The sequence below is a fragment of the Pseudorca crassidens genome, chromosome 2 (assembly GCF_039906515.1).
Source record: "Pseudorca crassidens isolate mPseCra1 chromosome 2, mPseCra1.hap1, whole genome shotgun sequence".
In the NCBI taxonomy this organism is placed as follows: domain Eukaryota; kingdom Metazoa; phylum Chordata; class Mammalia; order Artiodactyla; family Delphinidae; genus Pseudorca; species Pseudorca crassidens.
This window is the reverse complement of record NC_090297.1, coordinates 87,414,131-87,433,834: the sequence shown is the minus strand read 5'-3', so window position 1 is coordinate 87,433,834 and position 19,704 is coordinate 87,414,131. Positions and strand designations below refer to the sequence as shown.

General features: G+C 38.0%; 1 long non-coding RNA gene across 1 annotated transcript in view; it reads left to right on the top strand.

Moving 5' to 3' along the window:
- Window positions 1-522: 522 nt before the first annotated feature.
- LOC137219024 (uncharacterized) overlaps window positions 523-19,704 on the top strand; it is a 313,597-nt gene continuing 294,415 nt past the window's right edge. Inside the window, exon 1 of the long non-coding RNA XR_010940955.1 lies at window positions 523-659. This is a non-coding gene — a long non-coding RNA (uncharacterized lncRNA). The remainder of the gene's footprint in view (window positions 660-19,704) is intronic.

The window sequence follows — 19,704 nt, the reverse complement described above, 5'->3', positions numbered from 1 at the left end:
CCGGGGTTCAGTTTTGGATTTGTCCCCGCCTCTGCATGTAGGTCGCCTGTGGGCATCTGTTCTTTGCTCAGACAGGACAGGGTTAAAGGAGCAGCTGACTCGGGGGCTCTGGCTCACTCAGGCCGGGGGGGAGGGAGGGGCACGGAGTGCCGGGCGAGCCTGCGGCGCAGAGTCCGGCGTGACGTTGCACCAGCCTGTGGCGTGCTGTGTGTTCTCCTGGGGAAGTTGTCCCTGGGTCCCGGGACCCTGGCAGTGGCGGGCTGCACAGGTTCCCAGGTGGGGAGGTGTGGAGAGTGACCTGTGTTTGCATATAGGTTTCTTGGTGGCGGCAGCAACAGCCTTAGCGTCTCATGCCTGTCTCTGGGGTCCGTGCTTTCAGCCGCGGCTCGCGCCCGTCTCTGGAGCTCCTTTAAGCAGCGCTCTTAATCCCCTCTCCTCCCGCACCAGGAAACAAAGAGGGAAGAAAAAGTCTCTTGCCTGTTCGGCAGGTCCAGACTTTTCCCCGGACTCCCTCCCGGCTAGCCGTGGTGCACTAACCCCCGAAGGCCTGTGTTCACGCCGCAAAGCCCAGTCCTCTCCCTGCGCTCTGACCGAAGGCCGAGCCTCAGCTCCCAGCCCCGGCCCACCCCGGCGGGTAAGCAGACAAGCCTCTCGAACTGGTGAGTGCCGGTCGGCAGCGATCCTCTGTGCGGGAATCTCTCTGCTTTGCCTTCCGCACCGCTGTTGCTGCGCTCTCCTCCGCGGCCCCAAAGTTCCCCCCCCCCCGCCACCCCCAGTTTCCGCCAGCGAAGGGGCTTCTAGTGTGTGGAAACCTTTCCTCCTTCACAGCTCCCTCCCACTGGTGCAGGTCCCGTCCCTATTCTTTTGTCTCTGTTTTTTCTTTTGCCCTACCCAGGTACATGGGGAGTTTCTTGCCTTTTGGGAGGTCTGAGGTCTTCTGCCATCGTTCAGCAAGTGTTCTGTAGGAGTTGTTCCACGTGTAGATGTATTTCTGGTGTATCTGTGGGGAGGAAGGTGATCTCTGCGTCTTAGTCTTCCGCCATCTTCCCCCTCTCTCCTGGAGCCTGTTTTTACTGATAATGGGTGTGCTGATATACCACAAATCTGCTCTGAATGTAAGGAAAAGAGAGAAAATATTTAAAAGTAGAATTTAAATCATTTTATTTGCTTATAGAGCTCAATCCTATAAATGAGGATCAACCCAAAGCAGGTGGCATGCCATCAAGACCTTGGCCACTTTGCCCTTTATATGCAGGATGCTCATGTCGGCTATTGTAACCAGGTAATAATGTTGCAAATTTCTTTAGGATTTCGAAATCATCTAATTTCGTTTACACATAGCTGCTGTGTTTTCTTTTGGTGGTGTTGACTCAACGATTTATATTCTTGTATACACATTTCATTCTTTTCACAGATATTTAACTAAGCTGACCTCACTTGTTAAGTATTTCTTTGTAGAATTCTTCAGTTAAGCTGCCCACACAAATCAAAATTCAGGAGAGTTTTTAAAGGGAAAGTTAAATACTTGGAGTTCTAGGCATGTTCTATACAAATATTTTGACTCTGTGTAACCTTCACCTAGTATGTCTGATTGGTATTTACCAATTTATATTAACATTAGTTGTCTATTTCACTGCAGCTTATCAAACTGTTATAGATTTTACAGCTCACTATTTTTCCAATCAATCGTGCTAAAATCATCTTATATCAAGAAATTTCTCAACTAACTGAAGAATGTTTTAATTAACCCTATAAACAAGAAGCAAGAGTTTTTGAGATTGCAGATTTAAATCTTTCAACTTAATTTCATACCTCAGTAATAACTGTAATTTGGCTAAATGTTCCCAAGTAATTCCATCCAAATGAGTAGTCTATAGGAAAGACAGAGTACATTTACAGCCTAGGACTTTGTAAGAAAGTATACACTAATTCTAGAACTGTGCACCTCTGAGATACAAAAAATACACAAATGAGACAAAATAATGGAGACATCTATTTGGAGACAAAGACAAGGCAGAAATATTCCTGTATCATGGTGAACACCAGAACGTTCATTAAAAGGTGTGTTGGGAAATGAAATGCTAAACTTAAAGGCAGGGCCCTGCCTGGTGTGGAGAGAACCATCTGTGGAACTCTCTTTCTGATTCATGGAAGGCTTTTGGTATAGGGAAAAAGGAATAAGATCTGGAGTTTGACAGACCTGGGCTTAAACCCAGTCTCTGTGCAGTAAGAGCTGTATGACCTTAAGCATATTACTTTGCCTCTTGGTGCCTCGATTTCTCCATCTGTGATATGAAGGCAGTACCACTTATCCTCAAAGAAAGTTGTGAGGCTTTCCCGTCTGTGTAAAGAACCCAGTATAATGCTCTATAACTGTCAATACCCCCATTTCTCCCTTCCCCACATTGAGCAAATGCTCAGTGTAACAGCTGCATGACCAACCACTGTCTATACACTTTGAGAAGAAGCCTTCCCACAGTAGGATAGAGAGCAGCCTTAGCTGGCTCTAAACATAAAATAAATCTAGAGGAAATATTTTCACAAATCTGGACAGATAGAAAGCAAAAACAGTCAGGTGGGAAATGACTTATTTCAAAAAGAAAGCTTGGATGGAAATGAAAGAAACTTGAGGTAACCCCCTGAAAAACAGTGGGTTTTAATTAGTGGCAGAACTTAAATGTCAGGTTGTTTTTGGATCTGAAAATTCCCACAGTAAACCTATGTGAAGCTTCTCTCTTTGGTGGCAGCTGGCCATGTCTGAGTGTACATATCTGAGTTTTTTAGAGATGGGAAAGGATACAGTCTGGGCTACTTAGGACCCTGGGCTTGAGGCTGTCTGGTAGGTTGGTAGTGCACATCAAGAGCCATCCTGTGTGTGAGCAAGAAAGGCCTGGATTTTTTTTTGTTTGTTTTGGGGATGGGGGGAGGCTACCTCTGCGATCCTGTTTAGAGTATGATTTGATAGAAATCTCTAAAAATATCTCCTCACCTGTTGTCTCCTTGTTGGAAGTTTTGCTCTAAGGCGTTTGTTTCTTTAGGTTAAGGTGTTACCATTTTCAGATGTTCTCTTTTTTTTTTTTTTTTTTTTTTTTTTTTTGCGGTACGCGGGCCTCTCACCGTTGTGGCCTCTCCCGCTGCGGAGCACAGGCTCCAGACGCGCAGGCGGAGTGGCATATGGGATCCTCCCAAACCGGGGCACGAACCCGTGACCTCTGCATCGGCAGGCGGACTCTCAACCACTGCGCCACCAGGGAAGCCCCAGATGTTCTCTTTTAAACAGAAAGAATCTATAAGAGGGTCTAATACAACGCATTTTTGTCCTACTCCTTCACTTAGTTTTAATTCCCCTAGTGGGGAATCACTTGAACCTGGGCTTTGCGCCTTCCAGGGCTCAGGCACTGTGGCTAATGTCTGATGTGATACTGGGGCAGTTCACAGAACTGTTTGTACGGGCTGAACAGGTCTAGGTGGAAACTTCATTCTAAAAGCAAAAAGAGCCAGACACTATGCTTGGCTGAGCCATAAAGCATTAGACATTGAAGAGGAAAAATGATTCTGAACATAAAAGTGTATTGCTTGGCTTTTGACAGGGAAAGAGAATAAGTAAAAATAGAAAAATTTGTTTCACTGAAATAAATAAACAGCGAAGTTTGAGGAGCACCTCTGAAGATTCCTAACCTTAGAGATCAACCCAAGTAGGAGAGAAGCATTGTTTTACAAGCCTCCATAGATCATTTCAGAAGCCCCAGTTACCTGTGTATCAGCAGCCTTGGGTGGGTGGGAGTTTGGGAACATGGAGTTTGCCTGGGGCTGGAAGTTCTATGTTAAGAGGTGGGGGGATCTGTGGAATTAGCTGAGGTTGCAATTAGAAAATGTGTTTATATGATCAGATATGATGTAGAATATAAGGAAAGAGAAAACAAAGGCATAGATTTTAAAATTCAATTATATTTCTATTACCTGAGTAGTGGAGAGATGAAGATTTAGTAAAATAAGGAGTCAGTGTGAAACAGTGATTAAAGGTAAAAACCAGCTGGGGAAAGAGCACTCTAATTCTTTGTAGACCAATTTTGGTCAGAGACTAATTGTTAATTTACAAAAGAACGAGCTCATTAAAGGTGTGGAAAAAAATCTGTTGGAAAAATCTATTTAGAAACATTTGCCAAAATCTTGTCAGAAAGTTTTACTACACAGAAAATTAAGTAAATAAAAGTATTTGGTAGATTCATATACCTCAAAAGTGGTATTTTTGCTCTCAGAATTATTTGATTCAATTATATAATGAATATAAATTTATTCCTTTTTAGGTAGATGTCTTTAATTTTTGAAATGAAGTCAGGTTTATACAAAGTTAGGCTCAGTGTTCTGTAAAGCTTATATTCTCATCACTGGCCCTGTCTATTTGGTGGCAGTAATTTGAAGGATGAGGTAAAATTCCTGGCTGGGATTTGTGAAGTCAAACCAGGAATTACCTCAAAATATTCAAGTGCTCAAATGATGTGACAGGGATATATGCTGAGGAAAAACTGTGAGTTGTTAGTCGTCAAGGTATTAGTATCATTTAAAATAGCTGAGACTAGGACCCTAGGAATTGGAATTTTTGATGGGAAGGTTGCTAAAAAGGTGGAAAGGACACAGTGGGAATGTGGACCCAGATGTGTGTGCTTGAGAGCTTTGACAGCATGGGCTACGGTGTCTGGAGGACTGCTCCTGGATGGGGTGGGGGTCAGAGAATGAGGGAGAGAAGGGGTCAGAACCGCGCGGCCTTCTTTCACACTCAGCTTAGATACACTTCTTAGAGACACACCCTCAGGGTTTCCTAGGAGATTCATGTGGCAACTTTTTATGACATCTTAAAAGTAAACATCCTCCTTCTTAGAAACTGAAGCACTTTACCAAATATTGCACATGGCACTAGTTATCATGCTTCTGTTCCAAAGAAACCAGTGCAGGTTTCAGGAGTTTGGAAAACTGGTGGCTTTAGCACTTTTCCCTCTCTTCCTCCATCCAATTTAACAAACGTTAATAAGCATTACCGTGTGCCAGGCACTGTGCTGGCCCCCGGGTGTAAAAAGATAAGAAATGAATGCTTGAAGAAAGGTTTAGACGTTGGATGGGGTATGGATAGATGGATGGGTGGGGTTTGGGTAGAGGTAGATGATGGCATGGAAGCTTTACTAAAGAGAAAATATTTGTCAGATAAGGAAGAGAGAAAATACATTTTAGATAGAGCCATGGCTTCTTCAGGAAATAGAAATTTGGTGGGATTTGACTCTAGAATGTGGTAAAGAATCTAGTGAGAAAGATAGTAAATATAATTATAGCTATTATTTATTGAGCACTTTGTTGGTACATGAAACTAGGTTAAAATCAGATTGTAAGGCCTTAAATGTTATGCTAAGAGATTTACTTTATTCTTAGAACAAGTAGAGAATGATTCCCTGTAGTAAAATTGTGAAGAAATCCACAATTCTTTAGTAACCTAATTATGGCTATAATTATTGAGTATTGATTTTGTGTCAGGTATTGGGCTAAGTATCTTAAACATGATCTCATTTATTATGTCAGAGTTTATTATATTAGTATAAGAAGACATGATAATGGCCTTGATTAGATTTATAGTAATAGTGAAAGGGCAACAGTTTAAACAGTTGTGGGGAAAATATTTTAAGACCGTGATCATTCATCCATTCGCTGTCTTATTCATTCATTCAAAAAATGTTTATTAAAGCACTTACTCGTTCCCAGGCTCTGGACCAAGTACCAAAAGCCAAGTGTATGTGGTGAGAGCTTACTATGTGCCAGGAACAGGTGAGGAAATACAGACACAGAGAAATCAAATAATTTGGCAAGTCCAGTCAGCTACCACATTAGGATCTGACCCACATGGTCTGGTTCCAGAGTTGTCATCCTTTCATACTCTATACTATATCTCACAGGTAGATAAGACCTCTCAAACATGTCAATTTCTAGTTGGAGAGAAGGACATGGAACAAATAACTAAAATGCCCCGAGTGTATAATTTCAGTGCACAAAGTGCCATGTGTTATTTCCGGTTTGGGGCTATTATGAACAAAACTGCTACAAACATTCATGCACAGGTTTAATGTGAATGTGAGTCTTCAGTTTCTCTTAATTAAATGCCTAAGAGTGCAATTTCTCTATGATCGTATGATAGTTGCATTTAGTTTTTGAAGAAACTGGTAAATTGTTTCCTAGAGTGGTTGTACTATTTTACATTTCCAGTAGCAAAGTGTGAGTGATCCAGTTTCTCTGTATCTTGACCGGAATCTGGGATTATCACAATTTTTTATTTTAGTTATTCTCACAGGTGTGTAGATATATGTCACTGTGGTTCTAATTTGCATTTCTCTAATGGCTAATAATGTCAAACATCTTTTTGTGTGCTCATTTGCCATCTGTATATCCTCTTTGGTGAAGTGTTTCTTCATGTCTTTTGCTTATTTATTAACTAGATCTTTTTTTCTGTTTTGTTTTGAGAATTATTTATATATTCTAGTTATTAGATACTGGCTCTTTGTTGGTTATGCAGTTTGCAAATATTTTCTCCTAGTCTGTAGCTTGTCATTAACAAGGTATTTAGCATAACAAAAGTTTTAGTTTTAATAAAGTCCAGTTTATCAAATTTTTTTTTGGTATCAGTTCTAAGAACTCTGCCTAGTCTTAGGTTCTGAAGATTTTCTCATATATACTCTTATAAAAGTTTTATAGTTTTATGTTTTCCACTTAAGTCCAATTTTTACAATTTTTTGCATGAATTTTTGTACTAGGTAAGGTTTAGGTCAAGTTTGTTTCTTCTCCTCTCCTCCTCCCCCTCTCCTCTTTCCCTCTCCTTCTTCTCCTATCTTTATTTATTTATTTATTTGCCTATGGCTGTCCAATTGCTTCAGCATGAGTTGTTGAAAAGACACTCTTTCCTCCATTGAATTGTTTTTGTGCCCTTGTCGACAATCATTTGGGCATATTTGTGGGTATCTATTTTTGGGTTTTCTATTCTGTTCCATTGATCTATGTGCTTATCCCTCCAACAATATCACACAGTCTTGATTACTATACAGTAGCTGTATTATAAGTCTTGAATTCAGGTATGAGTCTTCCCACTTTATTTTTTAAAAATTGTTTTAACTATTGCAGTTTCTTTGCCTTTCCATATAAATTTGAGAACAGTCTTGTCTATGTCTACAAGTAATTTTGAGGAAGTTTGATAAGAATCCTCTTAAACCTTGCATATCAGTTTGGGGAGAACTGGACACCATTTTATGTTGTCTTTCAATCTATGAATACAGTATGTCTCTCAATTTATTAGCTCTTCTTTGATTTCTTTCATTAAGTGTTTTGTAATTTTCAGCATGAAAGCCCTGTACTTGTGTTTGTTAAATTCACATCTAAGTATTTCATTTTTAATTTCAGTGTCTATATGTTCATATAGAAATATAATTGATTTTTCTGTGTTTATTTTATGTCTATGACTTGCTGAACTCATTTATTAGTACTAGGAGGTACTAGAAGTTATTTTGGAGATTCTTTAAAATTTTATACATAGACAATCATGTCATCTGAGAATATGAGCAGTTTTATTTTTTTCCTTTCCAACCTCTATGCCTTTTTTTCATTCCTTAGTGTATTAGCTAGAAATTCCAGAACTATGTTGAATAGTAGTGAGAGTGACATTATTGTTTTGTTCCTGATCTAGGTGGTCGTTGTAGTGGTGATGGTGGGGGTCTGTACATTAGTCTTTCATCATTAACTGTAGGTTTTTTTTAAAACAGATGTCCTTTATCAAATTGAGGAGGTTCCCCTCTATTCCTAGTTTTCTGAGAGTTTTATCATGAAAAGATACTGAGTTTTCTAAATGCCTTTTCTGCGTCAATTGATAAGATCAAATGATTTTTCTTCTTTAGCCTGTTAACATGGTGGGTTAGATGGACTGATTTTTAAATATCAAATGAGCCTTGCATTCCTAGAATAAACCTCAGTTGGTCACAGCATATAATTCTTTCTATATATTATTGAATTCTACTGAATAATATATTGTTAAGGATTTATGTCTATGTTAATAAGGAATATTGGTCTATAGTTTTCTTTTTTTTGTAATGTCTTTGTCAGGCAATATTATCTTCACCAAATACTAGTTTCCTCCTTTTCTGTTTTTTGAAAGAGATTGTACAGAATTGGTGTTAATTGTTTTTTTAAGTTTGTTAAAATTCTCCATTGAAACCACCTGGACCATGAGATTTCTTTGGGGAGTTTTCAAATTGTGAATTCAACTTCTTTAATAGTTAGAGGGATATTGAAATTATCTAATTCAGAATAGTTCAGTTGTGCTAGGTTCAGGAATTGGTCCACTTCATCCACTTTGTCAAATTTATGTATGTAGACTTATTCATAGTATTTCTTCATTTTCCTTTTGGTGTCTGCAGGGTCTGTAGTGATGTCGTATGTTTCATTACTGGTATTTGTAATTTATATCTTTTCTCTTTTTACTTTAGTTTTGCTAGAGATTTGTCAATTTTATTGATCTCTGAAAAAAATAGCTCTTTGTTTCATTGATTTTCTCTATTGTTTTCCTGTTCTTAATTTCAATGATTTCTGTTCTTATCTTTATTATTTCTTTCCTTCTACTTTCTTTCAGTTCAGTTTACTCTCATTCTAGGTTCTTGAAGTGGGAGATTAGATTATTGATGTGAAACATTTTTTTCTTTTCTAATGTATACATTTCATGCTATAAAGTTCTCCCTCAGCACTGCTTTAGTTGTATCCCACAAATTTTGATATATTTTCATTTTCATTCAGTTTAGCGTATTTCTTTATTTCCCTTTAGACTTCTTCTTTCATCTGTGGATTATTGTGTTGTTTAGATTCCAGGTTTTGATATTTTCCTGTTATGTTTCTCTTACTGATTTCTAATTTGATGTGGTTGGAGAACACACTCTGTATGATATCAGTTCTCTTAAGTTTGTTGAAATTTCATTGGACACTTCTCACACCAAATGTGTGATTTTTTTTTTTCCCCTCACATCAACCACTTTCTCAACTTTCCAGACACCTACTAGGTGTCCTATAATTTATTTCAATCTGACAATAACTGGTTGGAGTTAGTGTCAGACTCCACAGGCTAAGGGCTCATCCCACAAGACTGTCCTCCCTTCAGAAACCAGTTGCAAGTAATGGGTCCCCAGGGGAGCCACACCTATGTCCAACTTAGCTACAAAGTTGGGGTTTCCCAAAACCTTCCCTCAGATTTGAAAATTTGCTGATATGGCTTGCAAAACTCAGGGAAACACTTACTTATGTTTAACAGTTTATTATATACAGATGAAGAGGCACAAAAGGCAAGGCCCAGAAAGATCCTGAGCATAGGAGCTTCTGCCCCCTTGAAGTTGGGGTGTACCACCGTCCCAGCACATGGATGTGTTCACCAACCTGGAAGCTCTATGAACCCTGTAGTTTAGGGATTTTTACAGAGGCTTTATCGTGTAGGTATGATCAATTATCAACTCAATCTCCAGACCCTCTCCCCTCTTTGAAAAATGGGGGGTGGGGCTGAAATTTCCAAGCTTCTAATCATGGCTTGATCTTCCTGGTTACCAGCCCCCACCCTGAAACTATCCAGGAGCCCACTAAGAGTTGCCTCATTAGAACAAAAGAAATGAAGGGGAAATCAAGACATTCTCAGTTAAAGGAAAACTAAGGATTTATCATTAACAGACCTACTCTAAAAGAATGGTTATCATTCTTCTATCACCTAGGAAATTCCAAAGGATTTTAGGAGCTCTGTGTCAGGAACTGGAGTAAAAACCCAAGTATCAGGAAAAAAGATGCTCCTAGCATTTGTATCACTCAGGGAATTACAAGGGTTTTAGGAGCTCTGTGTCAGGAACCAGAAACAAAAGTTCCTGGTCAAATATATATTTCCTCTTATGTCACACTTGCCTATATGGTTTTGTTTGTTTGTTTGTTTTTGGCCGCGCTGTGTGGCATGCAGGATCTTAGCTCCCCGACCAGGGGATGGAACCTGCGCCCCCTGCAGTGGAAGTGTGGAATCTTAACCACTGGACTGCCAGGGAAGTCCCCTGTATGGTTTTATTTAAAGTTAATATGCTGATAATGAGGGTGATAGACAGGAGGTAAGAAGGAAAAAAAGGACAATGGTTTGGGTTAACTACCATAGAATATATAAAAAAGGGACTAAGTAAAAGAAAGTTGAAGGCCCACTTATGGTTGAGAATTGTAACACTTTGGTTGCAAAAATCTATAGAGTGTCTTCCATTTCATGTTCCTTCACACTCACCCCAGCCCATACCCAATTTCTTACTTTCGGAGAGGTAAGAAAAGAATTCAACGTTCACATAACTAGTGAAGAGTGAAAGTTGATTCAAATCTAGATCTGTCTGTCTGTCTCCAAAGTCGATGTTAAAGTCTATGCTAGGTTAAGGAACTGTGAGGCCGAGTATTGGATCATGGCAGAATTTAGGAGGAAAAAGAAGATATGAATGAAGATGTGAGCATTAGGGGAGATGAAGAGAGGAGATCAGAGGATATTGCGATTTTCTGATTTTGATGTATCAAGTGCTTATTACCTTTATAATGATAATAATACCCATACTATAGGATTTCTATAAAAATAATGTGGCATAATATCTGTAAAGCATTTAGGGTAGTGTGCAAATACTCATACATGTTCAGCTATAATACAATTTAATGTCTTTGACCATGATTGCTATAACTTTTCTGCTTAACAGAAGGAAGCCAAATGGAACTCTTTAAAAGTGGTACTAGAAAAACTAGTGGATATATAGTGGAACTCTATTTGCATTCACTTTTATATGCATGAAATCTCTGGAGGAACAAATAGGAAATTTATTATGATTGTTCTTTGCTGCAAGGTGGGGTACAGTGGTGGTGTGGTTGCAGAAATGGACAGATGGATTGGAGGGGGCTTTTTACTAGTATCATTTTATAACTTAAACAGTCTGATCCCTGTGAATGTATTACTTATCCAAGTTTTTTAAAAAAGGAAAAAAAAAATAAGTAGAATTGGCATGATTAAGAATTTATCTGTTCCCTTCCCTGGCAGTGTTGGGTTGAGTGTGCATGCCCATTAACCAAGGAAGGTGTTAAAAGTGATCCCTTCCACAGGTGAGAGCTAGAATTTGATGTCCTCCAATGTCCCTGTGTTGTGATTACCTGAATGTGAGTGGGTTCTCTATTCTTCAGCCTGTATTCAAGAAATGTACATTAAGTACATGCTGTGGTGAACCTGTTAATTTAGTCAAATCCAGCAAACACTGCTTCTAATTGCATGCTTTGTCTACTTTTTATTTTGACTAGATTACCTTGCCAACGAAAAAGGCTTTGCATTAAAGGAGAAATTGTACAACACCTAATATCATTCAACTAACATTGAAAACATTGTCCTGCCAGTGTCCAAGTGCCAGATATGGCCCCTTGATTGATGGGAGCAGGGTGACCTAATGACCCACACTGACATCATCCAAAGGCCATGGCTATCTGTCAATTCTCCATTCATAAAGGATACAGATTGCCTAATGTCCTTGTTCATCTAATAGTTTCATGCTTATGGGTGGAAAGAATCTGAATGGTGCTACTTACCTTTCTTAGCTTGACTTTTGTTCTGACTTGCGAACCCTGTTTTGGACTCTAGTTCTAGTGTTGTGGACTCTTGTCTGCTCGTCCTGACGTGAACTGTGCTCTCTGGCTAGGTTTGCTATTTGCTTTTTCTCTGTTCAGAATTCTACTTTCTTTCCCCTTTGATCTGACAGGACTTCAAGAAATATTTCAGCTTCCCAAAGAGAATAATTTTCTAAATCACTGTTATCATGGAGTTGCCTGTATAATTATTTCAGCATTAAATTTCATTCTCTGTACAACAATGGCTTTATCACGTGATATAAAAGACCCCTTGTTATTGTCATCAGGTCAACCCAGTACTGTTGTGGAATCCTGTGACCTTTTACAATGTGTTGGAATTGTAAAGAAATTTTATTTGTGTATTATATTTTTGAGCATAATTCATCAAGTTTGATAAAATAAAGCACAATTAGCCAGAAGCACTGTGTATCAAAACACTTTTTCTTCCTCTCAGTTAATCTGGGAATGAATATCACTAAGACAATATTGGAAAAGCTTTACCAATATTGACCTCATCTGACTAGTGAGTGGGTAGTAAACGACTCACATTTTAGAGGTAACTGAATCCTTTCAGGTAACTTTGACACTAAGCAGTATCCTGGAGACATGTATTGTTAAATTAGTTAAGCAGTTTTTGATCATATTTCCCTCAATTTCAAAAGCACGTGCTGCTAGGTACCAGTCCAGTCATTTTATGTGATATCAAATAGAATCCAAGTAAACCTTAGGTTAACTGACTTCCACAGGAGACATCTTTCTGTAAAGCCTGGGAATTGCAGAGTTTTCATCAACTTTTGAGAAAGAATCTTTGTGATATTTGAGCATATTTTACAACTAAAAATTTCCCTAGGGACTGACTTTATTTCTAATTGATTACTCAGTGCCACATCACTGGGCAAAAATTCCCCAGAGTTCAGTTACCTCTTGGTCACATTTAGTTTGATAAGAATATTTAACTAAGGAGCATACCAAATATTTGCCCTGTCTTGTTCCTTGAAACTTGTTATTTTTGAAAGATTACGTAAAGCAATTGTAGGATACTTTTTCCTTTGGATTTTTGTAGGCTAATAAGGATCTTATTAACAAGTTCTAAAGCAAAAAATATAAAATACATTAAAACCAGTTTTATCACTAAAAAGCAAGACATTAATATAGTTACAGAAGTCATACACTTCTCTACTTATTTCTTTTAGTTAATAGTTTACTAAGGAAAGTAACTTTCATAGTTTGCTTTTGAATTTGGGCAAATTGCAGTTAGGCTAGTTATAACATTCTTGGGCTATGACTGAGAATTCTATCATTTTCTTTTCTTTTAGCATAGATTATTGCAGAAGATTCTGCTAAACCTAGCTGATTTTAACTGCTTTGAAAGAGACTTGCTCAGCGACTTTCTGCCCCATTCATTTTCTGTTCTTTTTCAGGGACTTCAGTTACAAGTAGTTAGACTTTCTCACTGTATCTCCTATATCTTTTACTCTCTCTTCTGTATTTTCTGTATTTCATCTCTCCATGCTTCATGTTGATGATTTTATTCCAATATTGCTTCTTGTTCACTAATTTTGTCATCAGCTGTATATAATATAGTTTTAGACTCATGAAATGAATTTTTAATATCACTTATTATACTTTTCATGTCCAGAATTTTTGTTTGGTTTTATTTTATAGATTCTATTTCTTTGTCAAAATTCTTAATGTTGTATTTTGTCTTTTTAAACATATTAATAAAGACTTAAAGTCTGTATATAACACCTTCATCATTTGGATCTCCTGCAGCTCTAAATCTATTTTCTCTTATTACTTTTGGTTTTTAATTACATTTTCTGGTTACTTTTGATTGTGCTAAAAAGTAGATGATGAAAAACTGTTAATTTGAAGCATATGATAGTGTTACCCCAGAGCTTATTAATCGTATGTTTTCTTTTGGCAAGAGCCTAGGAACACTAGCAATCCCAGATCATCTCATTCTAATTATAGAAATTATATGATATGAAGCTGTGCTTCAGTCTCTGCAAAGGTTGAACTATTTTTGGTTTATCCTTACCCCTAGGGCTCAGACCTTTGGAGTCATAACACAAAATATAGGATATTTAACCAGAGAAAGTTCATTCCTTTAGCCTGTGAGGCTTTTAAATTGTCTGCTCAGCATGTCAGTTTTTTTCCTAAAAGAGGCAGAAGTTTCCAGAAAAAAAGTGGCCCTGAATGCAGGCCTTACTTCTCTGGGTTTCTTTCTTTTCATGATGAGTTTGTATTTATAGAAAATATTGATAAACTAAAAATAAAATCTTGTCTTTCTGAGCCTTGGTCATACCATTTCCCCATCCCACCTCCTCAGGAGCTTACTTTTCAGAAACTTATTGATGAAACTTCAAAAATCCATTCTGGATCTGGGTCCTTTGACCACATAATTACATTGCTTTGATAGATGTGTAGGAGCTAAATAATCTTTACAAGCCCTCTTTCTTAATCTTATTGACATTTATCAGAATAAAGATTTAAAGGAAGAGTCTGCCTTGGGAGTTAGGAGCATTTCAAAAAATTTGTGAGAGAAGAGAAAGTTTTGTTTTATCGATTTTTATGTATTCAGTCTTCACAATTAGTGGAATTAATAGTTTGATAGTAAGTTTACCTTGTTTTGGGTAAATTAATGTAGGTCACAGGAGTGGACACATTTGCCTTGAAAAGAGTTAGGAAATAACTGTTCAAAGCTTTCCTCCAGAGTATTTTTCACAAAGGGTTTACTTGTAATTTTGAAGAATGACAAGAGTTGTATGGCTTTTTGTAGGCCACAAATATAAAATTGTCCCATGCCAAAAAGTAATTAGGGCCTGAAATGTACTTTGTAGTGAAGCCCAAATTATGACTTAGCTACAACTTGCACGAAATCCATTGGCTGATCTAGCATTATCCATTTCATAGCATCGCTGAGACCAACACAATAGAAGAATATGATAGTATAATATTGAGGCTTAATTCTGATTCTTTTTTTTTTTTGCCACTCAGTGGTTCGCTAAACAAAAATAATATAAGTAAGCCTCATTTTATGTAATTGGAAAAGTACTTGGGAATATATTTAAAAATATATTAAATACATTTAAAATGTGCTTTGAAAAATATTTACAAGACTGTTAATCTTTTGTAAATTAAAGAAATATTTGAGAGACATCACTCATGATTACTATACTTGTAAATTCAAATTTTTTTCTATTTCTTAAACTTCAAAAAATTTGGTCATATGTGTTTAATGCTGTGAGTGTCAACGGGAAGTAGCTATTAGGTAAAAGGAAGGTGAGGTAGTAGCTAATAGGGGAAGGAGGCAAGATCATATCTGGAAGCAGAGCTCTCTTCACTGCAGGTCTTTGAATAAAAGGAAGAACACAGCTCACAATGCAGCTAACGAAGGTGACCAATCTTTAAGGTATGGAGTAGAAAGAAAGCCAACAGTGCTATTAAAAACTTTCCCTTTGAATACTAATGAGAGTGAGATTACGAACTGTGTCTATCTGGTGAGTCAGGTTTATCAGTCACTATTCTTGTAGGTGTAAGCAAAACAAGCTTACTTATAACATGCAATTAACATCTCCCTTCTACTACCACAGTCACTGCTGACGGACCTCAGAGTAGGAGTGTTTATCTTTACAGAGCTCAAAGCACTTCATGGGCACTTTCTGTTTCTTTAGATCCTTTATTCTCCCAGATAAACCCACGTGCATCTGTACCTACCCAGTCCACAGTGGGAATTCAACCAGAGTTGTTGACTAACAGATTCACTGTGTGAAGCAGCCCAGCCCTGCCTAATCCTGGATTTGCAGCTACAAGAGATGCGTTGGAGGGTTCTGATGAGATCTTCCTAATCATTTCTCCGTAGCCTCTCTGAATTTTCTCACGCCATCTGCCAAGGTCTGTGTTAAACTATACACTTGGAAAGGCTCAAGTCAGCTCTACTTCTTTTCAAGATCAGTTACCATGTGATACACTTCCCCACCCTCATCTGTTCCCTTCTCGCTCTCACTATTTTCCCTAGAAGGTGATGAGAATGTTTATTTCCTAGGAGGAAATCTGAAAGCCCAGAGAGTATTTGCTGCATCTCCTAGTCATCAGTAACTATAAGAGAAGAATCAGGTTTCCTCGTCCTCCTCATGTGTCCTAACTGTTGGATAACTCTTCTTCCTTATAGATGACCAACTTTCAATAAGAATAAGAAAATAATTTCTTTGAAGAGGCTGAGAAAGCATGAGATACTGAAATAAACAAGGAGTTTGAGTGCAGAAATCTAATAGTTGAGTTATAACCCAGCACTTTCTAGTTAGTTGGCCTTGTGCTTTAGTTTCCTAATCTACAAACTAGCAATAAGCCTAGCTCATGAGAGGAGGAATATTACAAGAGTGATGAACAGTGGAAGTGCTCCGTAGGCACAAAGACTTATAATATTGTTAATTATTATTTGGATGTTTGATTTTGTAGATGCATGATTTCATAAAAATCCAGAAAATTTAGAATTTTCTGGTAATATTGGATGCCTGAAATGTTGACCAGTTTTTACCATTTGATTTTGGAGCAAGGAAAGGCAGAAGGAAAATGGAAAAAAAAATCTGCTTCACCTTTCTGTGTCTTCCAGGTGATTGCATTTGGCACTATCAAAAGTTTAGCCTCTAGAAAAATACTAGTTTAACTAGCAGCTCAGGTTGGTCTTGCTGCATTTTATTCTTGCATGGATCTGAGGAAGTTAAAAGCAGTGATAACATTAAAGTTCAGAAGAATTATTGCTATAATGTCCAGGCCAAATTTCTGAAAGAGTCTTGCAAAAATGTATAAAGGGATCGTTCTCACAGGGCCTGTCTCAATATATTGTTCTTTATTTGGCATGCAGAACTTTGTAAATATTTAACCTTCTTTAGAGTTTGGAATGTGCAAGTGTGATTTATTGTTTCTAATGATTGAAAAGAGGCCTGGTATCTGCAAATAAAGGTATGAATTGAAAGAGAATTCATGATACAATATGTTTCTTTGTAAGTAGTAAGCAGAACAACATTTGAAAAAAGGGAGTGATTCCCAAGAAGGCTTGTCCCTCAGCAATGCTCAAGAAGTGGTGTTTCAAGTAATAACAGCTTTTATTCACTCAGCGCTTACTGTGTGAAAGGCTCTGTTTGGACTAAGTGCTTTACGTGTGCTTTATGCAGAGTGCTATTGCTGTCTGCAATAATACGCTGACTAATAAAGGGTCCAAATTGGATTGTGTTGAGAATGTCATTTATCTATCTTCGTACGTTACAATATCAATTCTTTTCAGTTTCTTTAAATGATAAATCCAAAGATTCTTGAGAAAGAAAAAGAGAAGGATGGACAGCCACACATACAGTAGGGAGAGAGAGAAAGAAGGAAAGAGGGAGAGAAGGAAAGAGAGAGTCAGAGAAAGAGAGATGAGACAGGAAGAGATTGAGATAGATTCGTTGTGAGATTCAGGCCTTTGTGGAAAAACATGACTCATGACATATAATGAAAACACAACTTTATTATTGTCTCCTTCAGCCTTATTTCAGATATTCGGTGAGAATAATTATCTCCTGCTGCTGAATCAGAACTTGGGTAGGTTCCAACTTTTTAGCTCACATATAGGTTTTAGTGTATCCTACCATGTCTCTTAAGAAACAAGCCTAGTCACAGTGAATGAATCAGAGTTGCCAAGTCTAAGATGTTAATACAAACTGAACTTGATTCAGCATCAGATGTTCTCCCTTTTTCCAACTCAGGCCTTCTTCTTGTTGATAGACATGGTGGGATTGGCATGGTTGGCATCTGTCTTTCTATGCTTTGTGCTTTCCTCCTCCATAGCAATCTTTTCGTCCCAGTTTTTGAGCTTGTTCCTGTCCCTGTTGAGGTTTGAAAGGTCAGGAGTAAGGGAATAGAAAAGGTTATAAATTGGCCCTTTTGGGTTGGGTACATTTCTAAGGTGATTGTCTCCCAGGTGAGCATTTTGTGGTCTTTCTCTCATCCCTGAAGACCTTTCACTTTCAGTGTTTTTGACCTGTCAGATCCATCTCTGTAGTGCACCGTCATTTTGACTGCCTTCCACAGCCCCCAGGAATCAAGGTCTTCTACCTTCTTGTTCCTGGGATTCCTTTGCTATTCCAGGTGGCTTTACCTCACAGGACCTACTTTGATGCCAGGCCAGCTCTTTCTACCAAGGGACTTGCATCTCACCCACCATAAACATTTATGCAACCTTTGTCCCATCAAATATTTGGGAGAGTAGGTCAATCACAACAGGATCAACCCATTGAGGAGCCTGACACAGGTCAGTCTGACTAGCTCACACCTGAGTCAAGCTTCAGTTTTCTGTGCCCATTAGATGCAAGGGAATACCTAGTTCTTCAAATGCTGCCATGAGAGTCTATTCACTTAGCTGGAGAGACATGAGGAAATACCAGAACACTCTTCTGTCCTGAATAAGTGGGAGGAAGAAATGTCTTCTTAAATCTTTTTCCATTTTTATTCTCTCTCTCCCTTTCCTCTTTTTATATTTTTAAAGTGAGTAAGGTGGATTCATGACTTAGGACACTACTTCTCTTACCTCTTTGGTGGGGACAGATTCTGAGTATGGCAACCTGTCCCGCACTCCGTTTGGCATCTGAAATAGATACTGGTACCTTAGTAGAAATCAAGGCAAGAGAAATCTCCCTCTAACAACCTTCTTTGCTTTCAAATAAGCATGATAAGGAAATAAGCAAATTAAGTAATTCTAATGATTTTATTAATTGTAATCTCAGAGCCTAGAACAGTTCTGGATACATAGAAAGAACCCAGCAAATGTTTGCTTAGAGAAGGAAGGGAAGAAGAAAGGCAGATAAGTCACCTTTTATATTCTGGTGCATGCATCCATTTTCCAATGCCCTGCTTCTCTTCCTTTAGCTTCTGTCAACTTTGACCTTGATTTTGTTCTTAGTCCCAATGCTCATGTTTGCTTACATGTGTAACTCTCCTCTGAGTTACTAAGTATCTGACCTTGGTTATCTCTCTGACTTCACATTTGCTACAAAACCTAGTTTTGGGATAGGCTTACGCTCTCTTGACAATGAACCCTGACCTACTTTATTTTTATTAATTTATCAAACAATTACTGAGAACCTGCCATAAGTCATGCATTAAGTGGGCACTGAGAATACAAAGCTTAAAATGATAGTTTTCGTGTGTTAACACAAAAAAGACTGATATAAGTGACAGACACAGAGTGTTTTATGGGGATTATCTCACTTAATACTAATACTAACGCTTCAAGTAGATATCATTATTATCATTTCCATTTCACATATCAGAAAATAAAACACAAGAAGGCCAAATAAATTGCCTGGGCTCCCATAGGAGCAAGCTGGAGCTGACAGTCTAATTCTTAACCAATATGCTATGCAACTTCACCTACTTGGTTCTGCCTGATGTATTGAACAACTTCTGTCTGTTTCTGGCATAGAGCTAGTGAGTTTGGCTATGGGGCTGGAACTGGAGCTGGTGATGGTAATGAAGCACGTAAAGAAAATTATGGAGCTGCAATATTGTGTGGTGATACAAAGTATTGGTGAAAATCATGGCTTCAATATTTACTAGCCGTGTATCCTCTCTATGCCCCAATTTTCTAACCTGTAAAATAAGGATAATGATATCCACTCATAGGGTTATAGGAAAGATGAAACACAATTTAACAAAGGATATGACACTCAGAAAGTATTAAATAATGTATAACTATTATTTAAAAAATAAATATACCCTTTAAGTTCCAATATATTGAAAATATTCAAGTAGCTTGATCTTCCTTCTGAAAAAGTCTAAGGCTTTGCTCTTAGCAGGCCATCTAGGAATGAGAAACTTTTATTAGTTCTATTTCCGAAAAGAGAAAAATGATACAAGAAGCTACCAAAGACTTAAAATTGTCTAAGAATTTGGTCTCTAGAAGCAAGATATTTTGCCTTTCTCTGTTCGTTCTCTGCTTGCTGTGGTGCATAGCTCAATGGAAAGCCAGTTTTCAGCATTTGTGTTTCTTCT